General features: G+C 40.2%; 1 non-coding gene across 1 annotated transcript; it reads right to left on the reverse strand.

The window, feature by feature from the left end:
* Nucleotides 1-4,943: 4,943 nt before the first annotated feature.
* On the reverse strand, nucleotides 4,944-5,050 carry LOC126016899 (U6 spliceosomal RNA). Its single transcript, XR_007498584.1, has one exon. It is a non-coding gene; the product is annotated as a U6 spliceosomal RNA (small nuclear RNA).
* Nucleotides 5,051-7,825: the final 2,775 nt, after the last annotated feature.

The following is a 7,825-nucleotide window of genomic DNA, read 5'->3' on the forward strand; positions in this document are numbered from 1 at the left end:
CAAGCATCCTATTCTTTATACCATCTCTTAGGCCCAACCACTGATCTTTTTTACCTAATTTTGTGCCTTTTTCAAGAGGTTATGTGGTTGGAATAACTTACTCTGTTGTCTTTCTAAACTGGCTTCTTCTGAAATATGCACTTAGTAATATGCTTTTATGTAATATGCATTTCCCTCTATGTTTTTTTGTGACTTGATATTTCATTTATTTTTAGCATGGAATAACAGCCCATTGCCTGGATATACCATAGTATATTTACTTATTAACTTAATGTACTAGAAACCCTTAATATGTATTTAGTGGCATATATAATTTATTTATGTATTTGTTTTGGGGGACCACAGCTAGCACTGCTCAGAGTCTATTCTTATGTCTATGCTAGATAGTTCCTCTTTGTTATACTTGGAGGGTTTATGGTGCTGGGATTCAAACCCTGGCTCTTGTTCTCAGCCATTGAGCTATCTCTCCAGTCCTATATCATTGTTTTAACTTAAAATTTCCTCAAGGCATATGATATTAAACACATTTTTACATCAGTTCTTTACTTTGGTAAAGTGTCTTTTTATTTTTTTTAAATTTTTATTTATTTACTTTTTTTGTGGTTTTTGGGTCACACCCGGCAGTGCTCAGGGGTTACTCCTGGCTCCATGCTCAGAAATTGCTCCTGGCAGGCACAGGGGACCATATGGGACGCTGGGATTCGAGCCGATGACCTCTTGCATGAAAGGCAAACGCTTTACCTCCATGCTATCTCTCCAGCCCCTAAAGTGTCTTTTTAGAACCATGATTCACTTTTCTATTTTTTGTTTTTGTTTTTGGGCCACACCCAGTGTTGCTCAGGGGTTACTCCTGGCTGTCTGCTCAGAAATAGCTCCTGGCAGGCACGGGGTACTATATGGGACACCAGGATTCGAACCAACCACCTTTGGTCCTGGATCGGCTGCTTGCAAGGCAAACGCCGCTGTGCTATCTCTCCGGGCCCCACTTTTTTATTTTTTCCTCCATTTTTTCTTTTTATTTCTTTCATTATTTTAAAATCATTGTAGGGCCACCCATGTTGTTCTGGGGGCCCATGCAATGCTAGGAATGGAATCCCGGCCTGGCCTCCAGCTTGCAAAGCATGTGCTTAACCCATGATGCTAACTTGCTAGCTTCTATTTTCTTACTTTGAGGTAAAAAGATTTTAGTTGTAGCTTACCTTGACTTCAAGGTCTTGACCAAAAATGCATCTTAAAAATACTGTCATTTGGTCTTGCTTTTAACATTTATTTAATATATTGGAGAGCCCTCAAAATAGCTATAAGTTCATATCTTCCTTGACTTTTGAGAAAGTAGAGAGAAGGTGGGTTATTTATATTGGAATTTGTGGGTCTATTTAGCCAGTTATATGAGGCTCTTTTCCAATCAAGTTAATAGTCACAGGGGCATAATAAAAATAAAGTGGTCTTCTTATCCCACCACATGCCTAACACAGGTATTTTTACATACAGGACCCCATAACTACCTTTTGATAAAATCACTAAGACAACAACTAATCTATCTAGGATTAAACAAGGCCAATTGCCCACAGATGCCTCTACTTCATGACAAAATTGGTAGAAAAATAGACATAATAATAATAAGAAGAAAAATAGAATAATCTATTATTATATAGCACCATAGGACCAGATGGCTGGTGAACCTGTCTCAGTGAAAGTCTTATCAGCGTGTCTACAGATGCCTATGCTGAGGGTAACCTTGGGACAGTGTTGAGACCTTAGAATACAGATCTCAGCAGGGAAGGACTGTTCACAGTAACATGTGTGCAGAGAATCTACTTGAATTGAAGCAAAATTTCAATAAGCAGCTGAAATATAGAGAATGAAACTTGATCTTTGAAGGACAAAAATATAGTCAGAATAAAATGAACAATTAAGCTGACAGGCAAGCAGGCTGGAGATCAGCACATAGCTGCAAATAAAGCTGACCTGGAGCACAAGAAAGCAAACTCTTGGAGATACAACACAGGGGGATAAGTTGTTTGCATTGCAAATAGCCCGTTTGAGTTTAATCCCTAGCATACCATTTGATTCCATGAAGTACAGCCAGAGGTTACTCCTGAGCGAAAATCCAGAAATAGACCTGTGAATTTTTTTTTTTGGCCACACCCTGTGACGCTCAGGGGTTACTCCTGGCTATGCGCTCAGAAGTTGCTCCTGGCTTCTTGGGGGACCATATGGGACGCCGGGGTATCGAACCGCGATCCGTCCTAGGCTAGCGCAGGCAAGGCAGGCACCTTACCTCCAGCGCCACCGCCCGGCCCCAGACCTGTGAATTTTGCCCCCAAACCACGCAACATCCTCCCACACACAATGAAAGAAATAAGAAAGAAAGCCCAAGTTCAAAGGGTCTGGACTGCAACATCACAGGCATGCAAGAGAGTCTAGTCTAAAGCTAGTACTGGCAACCCTCAGTGATAACAGGATCCCATCAGTGGACAGCAGAACAAGGCCACTACTGTACTTGGGTGCTAGGGCTGTGTCTGACTTATCAGAGCAAAGTTCAGGTCAGCACATGGCTCTGATTTCAAGTTAAATATTCTCAGAGCCTGCCATTGAGAGGAGCAGTAATAAAGCTCAAAGAAGGAAGAAATTCCCAAGCTCAAGTTGTAGAAGTGGAGGGTACTTTATGGGGGGCAGGCAGGTGCTGACACTTGCCCAATTAAGACAAGGTCAGGTTCCCAGTGCTTAGTTGGGGAACCTGAAGCTCCTGTGATTTCAGAATTTATACCTGGGTTGAACCCCAGGATGAGACTAATGAAGCTCAACCCTGGCATCAGGAGTGTAGCCAGGGCAACAGAGGTTGCAGCCAATTACTTTCTACAGATTGAAACCTCAAGCACTCTGGTCTCAGGGCCTGAGCAGCAGTTATAAACTGAACATTTGTAAAAAAAAAAAAACCAACTGATGTTTCAAGGGACCTGGGGGATTTGTTGATTAAAAGAAATAATGCAGTGCATGTTTGAGTAATATGCATTAACATTGCTTAATTATTGGCTTTTCTTATAAATCTGGTTTCAATCTATTGGATTTTCTTAAATAGAACATCATTTTCCTCTGATTTGCCTTCTGACTAAGGCAAATACCAGATGAGCTCACTCAAATGTGGGCTAGAAAGAAACAAAGCAAGGGAACCCATGGAGCTAAATGAAAACCAATCCTTGGATTCTCTGCACAGAACTGAAATTACTCATTGGGGAGAAGAGACAGGGACTATAAGAGAGGAGTAGCCTAAATAGGGTGGAAAGTATTGGTACTTTGGTGGTGAGGGTGCTATGGTAACACAGTTTGATGAGGCATACAAATGTATTTCTAAAACGGATTAATAAACTAGTATGAAGTTACTTTTAAAAAGTGCAAACTTGGGGCTGGAGTGATAGCATAGTGGGTAAGGCATTTGCCTTGCATGTGCCGACCTGGGTTTGATTCCTGGCATCCTAGGTGGTCCCAAGCCGGCCAGGAGTAATTTCTGAATGTAGAAGCAGGAGTAACTTCTGAGTACTGCTGGGTGTGCCCCTCCAAATAACCCCCAAAAGTGCAAAAATTGGTGATGTGCACTGGTGAAGGGTAGTATTTATTCTATGACTGAAACTCAATCATAAACAATTTTGTAACTACAGTGCTTAAATAAAGTAATTATGACAGTAAAAACAGTGCGTTGTTTTTTTTTATAACAAAGAGTAATATATATATGTAAGAATATATTTATCAGAGACCATAAAGTACACCAGTTAGGGTACTTTCCTTGCAAGCAGCCAAACTGGGCTTTATCCCTGGCATTTCATATGGTTCCCAGAGACTGCCAGGAGTAGGCTCTGAGAACAGATCTGGGTGTGGCCAAAAACAATCAACTAAACAAAAATATATATATCAATTATAGAGGCCACACATCCCTAAAGTGCTGTGAATATTTAGAGATAACACCCACAGTAAGTATTCAGCCAGATACTACAATGTTCAAGGGATCATACAGGGCCACAGATAGAACTTGGGGATCTCACACTTAGACAAGTGCTCCACCACTGAGTGATCTCCCCAGTTCCGGTTATATCTACTTTTATAATTTACATAAATGGTTGCATAGTTTATGTTCAGAATATAAGGAAAAGAAAACAGTAGTTAAAATCTAGCAATCTGCCTCTTTCCCCTTAGTATTGCAAGGCCCTGTGAGTCATCGCTAATATTTCACTCTTTTCTTTGAAAAGGCAAAAAAGAATCTGTTTCTAAGGTAATTATGCTCATTACTGGGCCAAGAGTTTAACCTAGTACAATGGGATTGTTGCAAGATCCAGGACCCATATTTTTGAAATTTCTTAGTATCTCTAACATGCAGGCAGCTTTGCAAACCACTGGTCTAAAATTTAAATTTTAAACCACATAATTATGAGTGGCTGCATGCCTAGAGAATGAGTACAGTAGATTATTATTAACCTGAGAGGACATAACAAATGTGGTATCCACAGAGATTGGGCCTGGTGACGTAACATTTCATCATTGACCCGAATAATGGAATGGTGAGCATGCTCATTAAATGTGAATGTGGTACCAAAATGGAAAACAGGTGGAGGAGGGCATTTTAATTAATTAATGAGGGTTGTTAGGATAGAGAGCATATTGAATCGAAGGACAGGTGGCAGGAGGGTGAAGAAGTGTCAGAGGAATTGCTGGGAACGAAATGCAGTTCAGTGAAGGCAGATACAGAATAATACACATTCTGTGGAAGAGAAGAAAATAGCAGGGTAATGAGCAAGGCGGGGGAAGGCTGTGCAAATAGAAAAGGATCTGAAGCTGATTACAGAGCTGGGTGGGAACTGGGTGCACAGGGTTGAGTAAGAGTAGGGGGCAGGGAGAAGAATACAGAAGGGTAATACGGTCTGGACCAACCAACAAGGACTTTTTTTTTTTTAAATATGGAACGCTTCACGAATTTTCGTGTCATCCTTGCGCAGGGGCCATGCTAATCTTCTCTGTATCGTTCCAATTTTAGTATATGTGCTGCCGAAGCGAGCACCCAACAAGGACTTTATACATTTAACATCATTTTGCAATCAGGTAGAGGTATCTTTTGTTCATGTGAACATGTAAAGCTCACTACAGTCTTTGTGTGTGTGTGTGTGTGTTTGTGTGTGTGTGTGTGTGTGTGTGTGTGTGTGTGTGGTTTTGTTTTTGGGCTAAACCTGGCAGTGCTCAGATGTTATTCCTGGCTCTATACTCAGATATTACTCTTAGTGGGATTTGGGAAATATATAGGATGCTGGGGATAAAACCTATGTCCACCACAATAATAATTCAGCCTCTCACCAAAGGTGTTTTTTTTTCTTTTTGGGGGCACACTGATGATGCTCAGAGCTTATTTCTGACTGTGCATAGGGATCACTCCTGGCAGGGCTCAGGAGAACATATGGGTGCAAGGCATTTAACCCAGGTTGGCCTTGCACAAAGCAAATGCTCTGACCTGTTCATCATAGTTTTTTTTTGTTTTGTTTTGTTTTTTTTGTTTGTTTGCTTTTGGTTCACACCCAGCAGCGCTCAGGGGTTACTCCTGGCTCCATACTCAGAAATCGCTCCTGGCAGGCTCAGGGGAATATATGGGATGCTGAGAATCAAACCAATGACCTTCTGCATGAAAGGCAAATACCTTACCTCCATACTGTCTCTTGGGCCCTCATCATAGCTTTAATCTCATTCTTACAACTTCTTTATGTAATTTCTTTAAATTGTGAATCTACAAAAGTAAAGACAGTGGGACTGAAGAGAGCTCAACAGACTTAGTACATATTCTACACGTAGAAAGGCTGAGTTCAATTGCAAGCTTCTACAGCACCATCAGGAGAGATGCATGCATAGAGTAAGGAGTACCCTCTGAGCAACTCCAGGCATGGCCTTTAACCAGCACCCCTCAAAAATAAGTAAAAGTAGGGATCAAGAGCTAATTCAAGTAGTAGAGCACATACCTAAAATAGGTAAGATCTTGAGTTCAATCTTAGCACCATATGCCTGGTTCTCCTCTACTCCCTAATCCACAACTGTAAAGTGTGGCAGCACTATAGCCCCAAGAACTAAATCATAGGATAGTCAGGCCAGTCCTACTGGGCAGATCATTACAAAGAAGGAAAGCAGGTTCTTCAACTGTCAGAGGGATAGCACAGCAAATAAGACATTTGTCTTGCATGTCATTGACCCCCTTTTGATTCCCAGCACCGCATATGATTCCTTAAGCACTTTGAGGAGTGACCCCTGACCAGGAACAAGTTTGAGTATTGCCAAAAACAAAAACAAATACGAATACAAAAAAAAATACAAAAAATGTTTTAAATGTAGCTTCAAGATTTTGATTAGAGTTTATGGTGGGTGCCAAGTTTATTAATATTGTAAAGAATAAAGCAAGAATATTTTGGCTATAGAATATTTGTGATAGGGAAATTCATTGGTTGGGAGCACTTGGGGCTGCCAAAACTCCCACAATATTTTGGTCCTACCAAGGGTTGGAGGCATTACGGTCACATTCAAAGGACCACATAATGTCAGGGATTGAATTTAGAGCCTCACCCATGCTAAGTATGTGCTCTAGCACTGAATTATTTTTCAGACCCCTAAATTTTTTTTGAATTTTATTTACATTTGTTTGAAGGCCAAACCTGGTAGATTTCAGGTGTTACTCTCAGACATGTAATGCTGAAGATAAAACCAGTGGTTCCTGCATGCATAGCCTGCATCCTAGCCCCTTGTACTAACTTCTAAGCCTAAGAACATTTTGAAGGATGTCTAGTACGCAAGACTGAAGGAATTAGAACCCAGAGAGGAAAAAAGAAATCTTATTTAGTTTCTAAATAAAGTATTATTAATAAGTACTTTAAAATTTTTTCTTCCCACTCACCCAATTATACACACACATACACACAATCTAAAATGTCATTTAGTTCTACAAGGTTCTTAGACAGGAGTCAGGAGTCCCCTATCCTCTCCTCACTATTCTTCACATATTCGCTTCTCTAGGATCATTCTTTTGATATTTACTCACAGGCCTTTAATTTAACATAACTTGATAAGTTTTCTTTGTTGTTGTTTTTTTATTCTTAGCTATTATCCAATTTGTCTTTAAGAAAGATCAGTATTAGGGTGTCTTTTTCCATATCCCGTGCTTTCAAAGTATGTAGTCATACCCCAAGTGGCCCACAGACAATTATGGTCCCTACCAAGAGCCAGGTGTGAAGTAGACTCTAACAGTCCACTGTAGCATTGAGGTTTGTGTAATTACACTCTACTGTTCACACAGCCATGAAATTGCCTAAGGATGTAGTTATCAGAAAGGTCCATGCCGTCAAGCACAGTTAATGGTGATCTTGTTTAGGAGAATATGTGTTAATATGCGTTGTTTGCATTTTAAGCCCATATAACATTTTTCTCAGCCAAGCTATAAGTTTTGATTACTCTTCTTTTCTGAACACTTTTTCATTGTCCCTGGAGCTAATAACTGCCTTGAATTTTGTTTGCTTTGTTTTTTATATACCTATATTTTACATCAGTTTATGTCTACTCTCAAGATATTAGAATCCTCAGGAACTCTAAAAATTTCATCAATCTAAAACAAAAACAAACAACCCTCTTCCCCAAACACTCAGTACCACAACCAAACATTCCTTCAAAGCTTTCTGCAATCTTGACATAATGCCTAGTTCTTTTCTCAGAGCTCATTCAGCATGATCCTGGCAGTGTCTTGCCCTCCTGCCACCTCATGACTCTACTGTTCTTTTTTCTGATGTGCTCCATCATTTTGACACAAAAC

This window comes from Suncus etruscus, chromosome 8 (assembly GCF_024139225.1).
Source record: "Suncus etruscus isolate mSunEtr1 chromosome 8, mSunEtr1.pri.cur, whole genome shotgun sequence".
Taxonomy (NCBI): Eukaryota; Metazoa; Chordata; class Mammalia; order Eulipotyphla; family Soricidae; genus Suncus; species Suncus etruscus.